We start from the raw sequence: 14,476 nt of genomic DNA on the forward strand, positions 1-14,476 counted from the left end.
ACAATATTGCTATTTCGCAAGGAAACATAGAGGAGGAGTGTCCCAATGATCCCACAAAAGATGTGTATCTACCACAAGACATTGTAAGCAGGCACACTACCAGGGCAGGTGTTCAAAATCGTTTGAAAATAATTGAAAGATATTTTTCCTGTAAGTGTATATTTTCTTCCTTATTTTTTTAGACAATTATTAAAGTGTTTAAATTACTAATACATTGTTTTTTCTTTCTTTCAGAAATCATTGTATCACATTGGATTTGTCTTGATTTAGAAGAACCTTAATTTCTATTCCCTGTTTTTATGTGTTTTGGTTACATGTTCGCAATAGAGTGGAATTTTCTGTGTGCTATCTTGTGTTGTTACCTTGACTCATTAATGTGATTAATAAAATCTTATCTGATTTTACAATTGTTTTTTTATTTTTTATTAAAAGGTATTTACCAGTATTGAACATTGAATAATCCAGTATTTATGGTCTATAAATAATTTTTTAAAAATATACACATTAATCAAATGTTCAAACCAAACAATATTAAATAAAGTGAAAGACAACAAAGTAACAATAAAAATAAAAATTAAAAATAAAATCTTTAATTTTGAGATCTACGATTCATTATTTCTAAACAAAAATTATAATAATCACTCTTTACTTCAGAATCACGTTGCAGAATAATATTCCTTTTTTTTTTTGCAATTGCAGTAAATCCTTAAAAAACACTCTGTTCCTTTCTAAATGACAAAGCCATATCTGTCAGTGTCTGAATGTAAATGGGTCTCTCTGTTATTTGTGGCTGTATGACTTCTTCTGCTGTTTCCTCAATGTCTGATTCAGTGACCATTGAATTCTCTGGTGTAAATAATTTGGGAGGGGTTGGTCCCTCCGGTGTGTGTGTCCCTATTTGTGTCTCATCCTCATCTTCTTGATCAATGGTATCCTCTATGAGAGGTTCCAATGTGATTTCTACCTGGTCTTCTTTTTGAAGAAATTAAAATTAAATTAGTAACAAGCTATATGTATAGAAAACAGAATTTTAAAAATCTTTTATACATACCATTGTATAATGATATTGACCTGTCTTGCATAGTCTGTAGCAATGCTCTAACACCTGTTGAGACAAAAATGTAGATTAGAATCAATTAATTTTTTAATTCTAACTCCATTTTGTTTATCTGTACACTATGTTTCATAAATACATTTCACAGAGTTTTTCACTGTTTTGTAGTTATGCATCATGGTCAATGGATTTTAATTTAATTGAAGTACTGCCTAACCTTTCAATGATTAATATATAAAAAAAAAAACGGAAAAAAAAACAAAACAAAACACAGAATACAGAGAATCATTCTACAAATTGTCTTGGTTGATTTATTTATTTATAAAATATTTTACCAGGAAAGATACATTGAGATTTCTCTCATTTTCAAGTATGTCCTGGGCACACAAAACATTGCATTGATACAATGGGTACAATAAAATAAAAAACAATAATAATACAAAAATTTAACATAGAACAGGTAGGAAATATATAATCAACAATGACAGGTGCATTCTGTTTTGAGATATGTAGAGAGGGATCTCTTAAAGGATATTAGGCATGGGGAAGGTTTGAAAGTGTGCGGGAGGTCGTTCCATAATTGCGGTGCTCTGTAGGAAAAGGAGGATCGAGCTGCTTTCTTTTTGTATTGAGGCACGCTAAATAATGTGCTGGTACTGGATCGGAGATTATAGGAGGTGGGAATAACCGGTGAGAGCATACTGCTCAGGTAGGGTGGGAGCTTCCCAGAAAACCTTTTAAACACAAGGCAGGAAAGATGGAGGGTGCGTCTAGATTCCAGCGACAGCCAGTTTAGTTCTTTTAGCATGTCACAATGGTGGGTCCTGTAGTTACATTGTAGCACAAAGCGGCAGAACGAGTTATACAATATATTAAGTTTATTAAGGTGAGTTTGCGGTGCAGGTGCATATACTACATCCCCATAATCCACGATTGGCATCAGCATTTGCTGTACAATCTTTTCCTTTACAGTAGGGCTGAGGCAGGATTTGTTTCTGTACAGGGCACCTATTTTTGGATAAAGTTTAGATGCCAGTTTTTCTATATGGAAGCCAAAAGATAGATTGGGGTCTAACAACATACCCAAGTATTTAAAAGAGTGGAATGCAGTCAGTGTGAAATTTGATTTTGTTTTGATGCATAGATGAGAATTTTGTAGTTTGTGTAGTTTAGGTCCCGTTCCAAAGATCATTGTGACAGTTTTGTCAGTGTTTAGGAAGAGTTTGTTTTTTGAGATCCACTTTTCTACCTCTGTGAACTGGTCTTGGAGCACTGCTTCAAGTTGCGGTAGATCGGAATTGTTTGCATAGATTACTGTGTCATCTGCATACATGTGTACAGTTGAGGATTTGCAGACATTAGGCAGATCATTTATAAATAATGTGAATAGCAGGGGGCCGAGAATGGAACCTTGGGGAACACCACACGTGACTGGGAGAGGGAGGGAGTCACTGTCAGAAATGGAGACATATTGTGATCGATCCAATACAGGTTAGCGGACGATCACCAATACCTGAGTTTTTTAGTTTGAGCAGTAGTATGTCGTGGTCTACTGTGTCAAAGGCCTTTGCAAAATCAAAGAAAATAGCTCCAGTTAGGTCACCTTGTTCCATTCCAGTTTGGATGTCATTGCAAACTTTTAGGAGGGCAGTTGTAGTGGAGTGATTTGTACGAAAACCCTGATTGATCAGGGGTCAGATAGTTAGATTGTTGGTAATATTCACATAATTGCGTATGGACGCATTTTTCTAAGATTTTTGACAATACTGGTAGCAATGATATTGGGTGATAGTTAGAAACCAATCTCCCCACTTTTATTGATAGGCACTACTCTTGCAGTCTTCCAGAGTTTGGGTATGTATCCAGACACCAAGGATTTGTTAATTAGGGTTGTGACAGGTTTAGCAATTGCTGGCGCACTAAGCTTCAATGGCATTGCTGGGATTTTGATCAGGTCCAGACTGGTTTTTAATTTTTAGGTTATTAAGGTGTTTCTTAATGACATTGATGGGTACAGGTCTAAAATTGAACTTCTCTATATTGGGTCTTTGCTGATTTAGTGGGGCCTGATCCACATTTGTAGCTTCAGGATGCATGCCATTTATTAGTTTGTCAATCAGGGTGGTGGAGCATCCAACAAAATATTTGTTAAAGGCATTTGCTACATCTAAGGGGAGTTGCAGGGTTTGGTTGTCCACATTCACAGTGGAGGGTTGGGAGTGGATTGTTGGAGTTTGTAAATTATTTATGACTTTCCAAAACTTTCTAAGGTTTGATATGTTATTGTTCAGATTTTCACAGAAATATTGGGCCTTGGCCAATTTTGTTTGTTTAGTGCATATATTTCGCCATTTTCTATATACACAGTGATCGTTCATAGAGCCAGTATGCTTGAACTTTGACCACAATGAATCTCGAAACTGGTACATTTGAATGAGGTCAGCTGTGATCCAATTCAAGTGTGCTCCTTTTACTCTCACCTTACGCAGCGGGGCATGTAAATTCCAAACTTGTAGGAGTTCGGACTGAAAGAATTCAACTGCAGAGTCAAGATCTGGGATTAGGTTTAATCTGTGCCAGGGGAGGTTCTTGATGTCATTTAGAAATGATTGAAGATTACATTTTTTGAAGGATCTGGTGATTTTAACCTTGGGAGAGGTTTTAGTTGCCTTTATTTTGCGCACACATTAGACTAAGCAGTGGTCACTGAAATTGTTAGGGAGAACACCTGCCTCCTGGATTCAGTCGGGAGAGGTGGAGAGAATCCAGTTGAGCAGGGTGTGATTATGGCTTTTGTTGTTTATGCGAGTTGGGGAGGAGATTAATTGTGTTAGCTGCAAAGACTTAAACACAGAGCAACAACTATTATTTTTTGGATTCAGCCAATCAATCTTAAAATCTCCAAAAACCAAAACTTCACTTTTTAAGTTTTGAGCTATGGTTTCACTAAGGAGATGGGCTATGTCTGAAAGGGAATGTACAGGAGAGCTAGGTGGGCGGTAGATTCCTGCAACAATGATTGATTTACTGCACGGGATCTCAATTGTGCCAGAAAGGAAATCAAAGTTGGCAGGAGAGCTAGATTTTTGTAAGGGGGTGTACTTTGTGGAGTTGTCAACATAGATTACAATGCAGCCTCCTCTCTTTGCTCTGTCATTTCTATGGCATGAATACCCATGTATTGCAATGGCAGAGTCGGGTATTTTTGCGGTTAGCCACGATTCAGAGATCACAATGATTTTGGGCTTGTATTGTAAACACCAAGCTTGTAGTGCATCGATTTTGGGTAGTAAGCTGCGGATATTACAGTGCACAAAGGAGATTCCTTTTTTAGCTGGAAGCTAGGAATGGAATTTGTTGGGGGACCAGGGTTAGATTCTACATCATTTGCAAGGACAAGTAACAGAAGGAATAGGAATTTGGGCATATTTTTTGTTTTGCCAATTAGTGAATGGGATATTTTATAGTTTTGTGAGGTGGGGGTAGGAGGGTTATTTTTTATAACTCTCCACCAGCACTCAGCAGATAAGTTACAGCAACAGAGCAGGCCATGGTGTATGATAATTTGTTTTCCAGTTTGAGGTGTGTGCTTATGGCAGTAGTGGTGTGAACAAAATTTGAGTGAGAAAAGGGTTAACACAAATAACAGTATGGCCATATTTGGATTCATGTTAGTGGTATGAGGTGTGTAGATGAAAATAAAACAAAAGTAGTACAAAATGTAAAAGAAATAAAAGTATATACTACTGATGTGTGATATATAGCTATTTGTAGGGAGAGAGAGTAAGTATTCTAAAGGGTTAAGTGAATGAAAGGATGTGCGAATCAGTGGTTGCAGCTGTCATTTTGGGAGAATGAAAGTTGAGTATGAGACTATCTATAAATAAGGAAATGAGCTTGGGGAGGGTGGGGTGAGGGGCAGGGTGGGAGGGAAACTATCTTCAAAAGGCTACCTGTTTGCAGAGAGCAGTGTTACAGCTGAGATATTAAGGTCTGTGATTCTCTAAGAATACTGGGCAGATACACGTAAAATTCAGTCTGAGAGATTTGAAAAGCTTATGAATTAACAATCTATCATAAGTTATCAGTTATAAGTTTTTTTCAAGAGATAATTTTTTTTAATTTTATAGATACAGTCAACACAACAATTTTTTTATTTCAAATGAAAGATAATCACTTTATTTTTTATTTTTGCATAACAAAAATTGTAATATAAATACTTTTTAACCTATGGTATTACCTTTTCTTTCATGTAATTGGCAAGAGTCCATGAGCTAGTGACGTATTGGATATACATTCCTACCAGGAGGGGCAAAGTTTCCCAAACCTCAAAATGCCTATAAATACACCCCCCACCACACCCACAATTCAGTTTTACAAACTTTGCCTCCTATGGAGGTGGTGAAGTAAGTTTGTGCTAGATTTCTATGTTGATATGCGCTTCTCAGCATGCTGAAGCCCGGTTCCTCTCAGAGTGCAGTGAATGACAGAGGGATGTAAAGGGAATATTACCTATTGAATACAATGGTCATCATAACAGGGATCTATTTCATAGGTTCTCTGTTATCGGTCGTAGAGATTCATCTCCTACCTCCCTTTTCAGATCGACGATATACTCTTATATACCATTACCTCTACTGATTCTCATTTCAGTACTGGTTTGGCTATCTACTTTATGTAGATGACTGTCTTTTGGTAAGTATGTTTTCTTTTATTTAAGACACTTTAAGCTATGGTTTGGCACTTTATATGTAAAGTTCTAAATATATATTTTGTACTTATATTTGCCATGATTCAGGTTAATCAGTATATTTCCTTCTTACAGACTGTCAGTTTCATTTTGGGAAATGCATAAAAAAAAAAAAATGTACCTGAAAAATTTTCAAATTGACTCTCTTTTCTAAATTGCAGGCTGTTTTTTGACGTAATTTCGTCATTTCCGGCGTCTTAGTTGGCGCCGAGAGTTTTCGTAGTTGCGTCATCTATGACGCTCGTGTTTGTTGCAGACGTTCTTAGCGCCAAAAAATATTTAGTCAGTTGTGGGCGTCATACTTGGCGCCAGATTATTGACATTATTTAAGTCCTTATTTCATTTTGTTTCTGGTTTCCAGAGGCTTATTTTGTTTGTATTTTTTCCCATTCCTGAAACTGTCATATAAGGAAATTGATAATTTTGCTTTATATGTTGTTTTTTCTATTACATATTGCAAGATGTCTCACTCTGACCCTGTCTCAGAATCTACTTCTGGAATCCTGCTGCCTGATGTCGGTTCTACCAAAGCTAAGTGCATTTGTTGTAAACTTGTGGTAACTGTTCCTCCGGCTGTAGTTTGTGTTAGTTGTCATGATAAACTTTCAAACGCAGACAATATTTCCATTAGTAGTAATCCATTACCTGTTGTTGTTCCTTCAACATCTAATGTTCAGGATATTCCTGTTAATGTGAGAGAATTTGTTTCTAATTATATTCAGAAGGCTCTGTCTGCTATACCACCTTCTAATAAACGTAAAAGGTCTTTGAAAAATTCTCATAAATTCGATGAATTTTTAAATGACCGACAGCATTCTAATTTATCTATCTCTGATGAGGATCTATCTGGTTCAGAAGATTCTGCCTCAGATATTGACACTGACAAATCTTCATACTTATTTAAAATGGAGTTTATTCATTCCTTATTAGGAGACTAGTCCTCTTGATATTAAAACCAGTAAACGTTTAAATTTGGTTTTTAAACCTCATGTAGTTATTCCAGAGGTTTTTCCAGTTTCTGATGCTATTTCAGATGTAATTTCTAGGGAATGGAATAGACTGGGCACTTAATTTACTCCTTCTTCAAGGTTTAAGAAACTGTATCCTTTACTGACTGATAGATTGGAGTTTTGGGAAAAGATCCCCAAAGTTGATGGGGCCATCTCTACTCTTGCAAAGCGTACTACTATTCCTATGGCAGATAGTACTTCTTTTAAAGATCCTTTAGATAGGAAGCTTGAATCTTATCTAAGGAAGGCTTATTTATGTTCAGGTCATCTTCTTAGGCCTGCTATTTCTTTGGCTGATGTTGCTGCTGCTTCAACTTTTGGTTGGAAACTTTAGCGCAACAAGTACCAGATCATAATGTGCATAGCATTGTAAAGCTAATTCAACATGCTAATAATTTCATTTGTGATGCCATTTTTGATATCATTAGAATTGATGTCAGACATATGTCTTTAGCTATTTTAGCTAGAAGAGCTTTATGGCTTAAATCTTGGAATGCTGATATGACTTCTAAATCAACGTTGCTATCTCTTTCTTTCCAAGGTAATAAATTATTTGGTTCTCAGTTGGATTCTATTATTTCAACTGTCACTGGGGGGAAGGGAGCTTTTTTGCCTCAGGATAAAAAATGTAGGGCTGTTAACCGTTTTCGTTCCTTTCGTCAGAATAAGGAACAGAAACCTTCCCCTTCCCCTAAAGGAACGGTTTCCAATTGGAAGCCTTCTCCAGTCTGGAATAAATCCAAGCCATTTAAAAAATCAAAATCAGCCCTCAAGTCCGCATGAAGGTGCGGCCCTCATTCCAGCGCAGCTGGTAGGGGGCAGAGTAAAATTTTACAAGGATGTTTGGATCAATTCAATCCAAAATCATTGGATTCAGAACATTATTTCTCAAGGGTAGAGAATAGGTTTCAAAGTAAGATTGCCTGTGAGAAGTTTCTTTCTCTCACGCATTCCAGTGAACCCAGTAAAGGCTCAGGCTTTCCTGAAGTGTGTTTCAGACCTGGAGTTATCTGGGGTAATTGTGCCAGTTCCTTTTCAGGAACGGGGTCTGGGGATTTATTCAAATCTGTTCATTGTTCCAAAGAAGGAGAATTCTTTCAGACCAGTTCTGGATCTAAAAATTTTGAATCGTTATGTAAGAATACCAACTTTCAAGATGGAGACTATAAGGATTATTCTGCATTTTGTTCAGCAAGGGCATTATATGTCCACAATAGACTTACAGGATCCATATATTCATATTCCGATTCATCCAGATCATTATCAGTTTCTGAGATTCTCTTTTCTAGACAAGCATTACCAATTTGTTGCTCTTCCTTTTGGCCTAGCAACAGCTCCAAGGATCTTTTCAAAGGTTCTTGGTGCACTACTCTCTGTAATCAGAGAGTGGGGTATTGCGGTGTTTCCTTATTTGGACGATATCTTGTACTTGCTCAGTCTTTACATTCTGCAGAATCTCACGCGAATCAACTAGTGTTGTTTCTTCAAAGACATGGTTGGAGGATCAATTTACCAAAAAGTTCCTTGATTCCTCAGACAAGGGTAACCTTTTTCGGATTCCAAATAGATTCAGTATCCATGACTTTGTCTCTAACAGACAAAAGACGTCTGAAATTGGTTTCAGCTTGTCAGAACCTTCAGTTTCAATCATTCCCTTCAGTAGCTATGTGCATGGAGGTTTTAGATCTCATGACTGCAGCATCGGACGCAATCCCCTTTGCTCGTTTTCACATGAGACCTCTTCAGCTTTGAATGCTGAGCCAATGGTGCAGGGATTATACAAAGATATCACAATTAATATCCTTAAATCCCAATATTCGACTATCTCTGACTTGGTGGTTAGATCACCATCGTTTAGTTCAAGGGGCCTCTTTTGTTTGTCCAACCTGGACTGTGATCACAACAGATGTGAGTCTTTCAGGTTGGGGAGCTGTCTGGGGATCTCTGACAGTGCAGGGGGTTTGGAAATCTCAAGAGGCGAGATTACCAATCAATATTTTGGAACTCCATGCGATTCTCAGAGCTCTTCAGTTTTTGGCCTCTTCTGAAGAGAGAACCGTTTATTTGTTTTCAGAAAGACAATGTCACAAACGTGGCGTATGTCAATCATCAAGGTAGGACTCACAGTCCTCAAGCTATGAAAGAAGTATCTTGGATACTTGCATGGGCGGAATCCAGCTCCTGTCTAATCTCTTTGGTCCATATCCCAGGTATAGACAATTGGGAAGCGGATTATCTCAGTCGCCAGACATTACATCCGGGAGAGTGGTCTCTTCACCCAGATGTGTTTTTTCAGATTGTTCAGATGTGGGGGTTTCCAGAAATAGATCTGATGGCTTCTCATCTAAACAGGAAACTTCCCAGGTATCTGTCCATGTCCAGGGATCCTCAGGCGGAAGCAGTGGATGCGTTGTCACTTCCTTGGAGTTATCAACCTGCTTATATCTTTCCGCCTCTAGTTCTTCTTCCAAGAGTGATTTCCAAAATCATAATGGAGTGTTCATTTGTACTGCTGGTGGCTCCAGCATGGCCACACAGGTTTTGGTATGCGGATCTTGTTCGGATGTCCAGTTGCCAACCTTGGCCACTTCTGTTAAGGCCAGACCTTCTATCTCAAGGCCCATTTTTCCATCAGGATCTCAAATCATTAAATTTGAAGGTATGGAGATTGAACGCTTAGTGCTTAGTCATAGAGGTTTCTCTGACTCAGTGATTAATACTATGCTGCAGGCTCGCAAATCTGTGTCTAGAAAGATTTATTACTGAGTTTGGAAGACTTACATTTCATGGTGTTCTTCTCATAAATTCTCTTGGCATTCTTTTATAATTCCTAGAATTTTACAGTTTCTTCAGGATGGTTTGGATAAGGGTTTGTCTGCAAGTTCCTTGAAAGGACAAATCTCTGCTCTTTCTGTTCTGTTCCACGGAAAAATTGCTAATCTTCCTAATATTCATTGTTTTGTACAGGCTTTGGTTCGTATCAAGCCTGTCATTAAGTCAATCTCTCCTCCTTGGAGTCTTAATTTGGTTTTGAGGGCTTTACTGGCTCCTCTGTTTGAGCCTATGCATTCTCTGGACATTAAATTACTTTCTTGGAAAGTATTGTTCCTTTTGGCCATCTCTTCTGCTAGAAGAGTTTCTGAATTATCTGCTCTTTCTTGTGAGTCTCCTTTTCTGATTTTTCATCAGGATAAGGAGGTTTTGCGGACTTCATTTAAATTTTTACCTAAAGTTGTGATTTCCAACAACATTAGTAGAGAAATTGTTGTCCCTTCATTGTGTCCTAATCCTAAGAATTCTCTGGAGAGATCTTTACATTCTTTGGATGTGGTAAGAGCTTTGAAATATTATGTTGAAGCTACTAAAGATTTCAGAAAGACTTCTAGTCTATTTGTTATCTTCTCTGGTTCTAGGAAAGGTCAGAAGGCTTCTTGGTTAAAGCTTTTGATTCATCATGCTTATTTGGAGTCGGGTAAATCCCTGCCTCAGAGGATTACGGCTCATTCTACTAGGTCAGTTTCTACTTCCTGGGCTTTTAAGAATGAAGCGTCTGTTGATCAGATTTGCAAAGCAGCAACTTGGTCTTCTTTGCATACTTTTACTAAATTCTACCATTTTGATGTTTTCTCTTCTTCAGAAGCAGTTTTTGGTAGAAAAGTACTTCAGGCAGCTGTTTCAGTTTGATTCTTCTGCTTATAATTTCAGTTTTTTTCATTATAAAGATTAAAACTTTTGATTTGGGTTGTGGATTAATTTTTCAGCGGAATTGGCTGTCTTTAATTTTATCCCTCCCTCTCTAGTGACTCTTGTGTGGAGTTCCACATCTTGGGTATTTGCTATCCCATACGTCACTAGCTCATGGACTCTTGCCAATTACATGAAAGAAAACATAATTTATGTAAGAATTTACCTGATAAATTCATTTCTTTCATATTGTCAAGAGTCCATGAGGCCCACCCTTTTTATGGTGGTTATGATTTTTTTGTATAAAGCACAATTATTCCAATTCCTTGTTGATGCTTTCGCTCCTTTCTTATCACCCCACTTCTTGGCTATTCGTTAAACTGAATTGTGTGTGTGGTGGGGGGTGTATTTATAGGCATTTTGAGGTTTGGGAAACTTTGCCCCTCCTGGTAGGAATGTATATCCCATACGTCACTAGCTCATGGACTCTTGCCAATATGAAAGAAATGAATTTATCAGGCAAATTCTTACGTAAATTATGTTGTTTCTATGCGTCTGTAAAATTTAGCCTTATAAAAAAAAAATTCTACAGACTTGTATTTCATCCATTCGGTACTCACTACAGGTTAACTTAATGTGATTTAACTCAATGTTATGAACACATGAACTAATGTTCAAAAATGCAGTTTTCAAGGTCTAATAAATTAGCTTAATAACCTCCTATGTTTAGCATTACAATAATAATTTCAAGATAACAAATTAAATTTGTAGATAACATTGAAATCGAAATTTGATTATAATGTACATTAATTTTTTAAACTATTATTTATTATTATTTTTTACTTGACTATCCAAAAACTAACCAACAACAAAATTATTTTACTTATATATAGAGAGAGAGAGAGACTAAAATATATTTAATTCTAAGAAATAATGAAATTAAAAAATAAACGTATTTTTAATTACTTACAAGCGCTTTTTTTCTCTATCCATATTTACATTAGAAGTTGACGGTTGTGGCTCCTGTGAGGTGTTTTCATGGAGAAACGGTTGATCCTCCTGTACATAGACCGCCTCTTCCACACATACCTCATCATGTTGCTCTACACATATCAAATAATAGTTTGTCACATAACTTATTTTTTTACTAATTCCCAAATAAAAAAATGGAAAAAAATAATATATTTACCTCTAAAGTCCAATGTGTCCGAAGGAACATCGAGGCCCACCACAACTGTATCACCCATCCTGGCATAGAGCTGTTGTTCGAAATCAGTCAATTCAGCACTGTATCCTGGGCCTCCACCAGTTCCTTTAGCAGATTGCTTTTTTCTGCATACCTTTTTCTTGATATTCGTTCTAATATCATTTACCCTCTTACGACAGGCCCTTACATCCTTTGGAAAGCTACCTTCTGCAGACACTGATCTACTGATTTGTCCATATTACCCTTTTTCGCTGTGGGTTTACAGTTCTTGCCTGGTATCCAATTATCTCTTCATAATGTTCCACCACTAGTTCAACCAAAATACAATTCTGGCGATGGGCAAAAATTATACTTCTACCACTTTTGGTCTTTCCTGGTTGCAATGATGCCATCTTAAATTAGAGTTATTAACGTGCGCAAAATAGAGATACAATTCTTCAATAGTAAACTTTCTCTTTTCAGCCTGGTATAGACTGCTATTTGTAAACTTGATTAAAAAGTGCATATACTTTTTAGTTCTGGAAAGATCCCTATGTCGCATTAGCTATATCACAGTAAACAGTTATTGGATTGTTTTCCGGTCATGTGATATTTTAAGGTTTATATAATGTCTGTAAACGAATATTAATCTATATAATTAGAAAACATTTTTTTTTGTTATAAATGTTGAAAATAAAAAATCAAAGATATGTCATTATTAACAGTAACAAATTGTGTACATAAAAACTAATATTGTGTATAATAAGAAATACTTTTTGTTGCGCAAACATATGTAAAAAATTTCCTTTTTTATTTATACGACTAGACTATATTGATACATTAAAGTTGATAAAACACTAGGATGATAATATAAGTTACAAATAGTTTCTAATCAATAGTAAAACAAAATTTGCAGCTTTGAAATGTAACAAATAAAAGACAATTGTCTTTTAGTTATTGAATTATTTTATTACCCGCAATTTCGCAATTTTCTATAGAATTGAGTTCCGTTACTTTGGTACATCATTTTAGAAATTGTTTGGTTAATAGCAAGAGGGCTAAATCAAAGAAATTCTCCATTGGGGAATTGCTAATAATTTCCTATACCATGGAAAAATATTTACAGAAAAAAGTAGGGGAATTTATACTTTGGATCAGTATAGGAGAAATAGTATTCTGTGTGAGATGGTGCGGCGAGTGAGGCGTATTTCTGGACTGTAGAGGACCAGAAAGCAATGCCTTAAAAGGTACAGTGATTTGTACAGGAGGCAATCCAAATTGAGGACTCTGATCTGATGCTACTTGCGTAAATGTAAGCCTTTTCAATTTTTATTATTTTTATTGATATGATCAGGAATGTAATCATTAATAGAAAAAAGTAAAATTTATTCTAATAGTAACAATTTTATTAATGCTTTAGCTAAAATAAAATGTTTCAATTTTTTTTCAATCAATCATTTACTTACATTCTTTTGTTGTTAGCAACTTAACAAGATTAAAAAACTATAGGTGTCATGTAATAGTGAATTCAAACTGTAGACACTGTCTCCCTTGAACAATGATAACATATTTGATAACATTAACATTAATCATTATGTAAGTTTTTGTTTTCAATAGTTACTTTTGAATGTAATTAGGTATATAAAAATCATGAATTGACAGGGCTAAGGTTAGTAAAAACATTATATTTTAATGGAAAAAAATAATTAAATAGAAATAATTGGAATTCGAAGCTGTTAGAATAATAAATAAGGCGCATTCCAAAAAAGATTTATCATTAATCCACCACATCTCAACAATGCAAATTGGCGTTAAAATACTACCAGTTTAATGAAAAATATTGGCGCACCTGTGCGCCTCTCCAAGGGAGAGCTGTGGAGAGCTGATAGGAGAATTCTAAGTCGTATTTCAGAAAATAATGATAAATAGAGTCCTTTGTAGATTGATTTGAAAAATGCATATGCTTTCTTTGTTTTTTCCATTTATGAAGTTATTGTTGAAGTATTTCCACTTTTGATTCTTAAGTAAACTAAAAACTTGAAGTGTTTAATTATCAGCTTAGTTTAAATTGATAAACTTATTTGGACATTCAATATATTAACATTTTATTCTATATTACGATGGTAAATTCCTTTTTATATTCTTTACATATGTCATGCACTGCCATTCTTCGAATTCAAATATCTGTTTTGCATTCCACTATAGTATGCTTTCTTAAATTTCATGTTCTATTTGCTTTTCTTAGTTGTTTTTTCTAATATTGACTGTAATTACAAATATATACAATGTTTCTTTAATCTACCACTGTCTACAAGTAAAAATTATACATTGTTTTAAATTACCACCATATTGTGATTGATTACTCCGACAACACGTATATATACGACTCCATGATTAGAAGTGCTAACATCATTTTGGACTCACAGTTGATTGGATGTTTTAGCTTTCAAATATTCTGGTTGTTTTACTTGTGCTCTATGTCTATGAGTAAGCACCCTGCTGTGGCGTGAAACGCGTAAGACAGTTAAGCCCTCTCCTCTGTGTTTGATGACTTTTTATTATGGAAATAAAGACTGTTTTAACTGTTGCTATGTAGCGGCTTCTTCGTTTCTTTTGTAATGCTCCAATCTTCCATATCTGCCACATGGTAGTGTTTCCCTTTGCTAATCTAAATCACACAAGGTTATGTCAAAACTGATGTAACTCAAAATATCCCTGTAGCCAAAAATCAATTTTCATAAAAAGTATAGCTGTGTATTAGCTATTTACATTTTATAGTAGTATTTAGCCTT

At 35.7% G+C, this 14,476-nt stretch overlaps 1 long non-coding RNA gene across 1 annotated transcript in view; it reads right to left on the minus strand.

Moving 5' to 3' along the window:
* Positions 1-894: 894 nt before the first annotated feature.
* Positions 895-14,476, minus strand: part of LOC128647824 (uncharacterized) — a 159,933-nt gene continuing 146,351 nt past the window's right edge. Inside the window, exons 2-3 of the long non-coding RNA XR_008400427.1 lie at positions 1,052-1,105; positions 895-972 (exon numbers count right to left, since the gene is read on the minus strand). This is a non-coding gene — a long non-coding RNA (uncharacterized LOC128647824). The remainder of the gene's footprint in view (positions 973-1,051; positions 1,106-14,476) is intronic.

Source organism: Bombina bombina, chromosome 2 (genome assembly GCF_027579735.1).
Source record: "Bombina bombina isolate aBomBom1 chromosome 2, aBomBom1.pri, whole genome shotgun sequence".
NCBI lineage: Eukaryota > Metazoa > Chordata > Amphibia > Anura > Bombinatoridae > Bombina > Bombina bombina.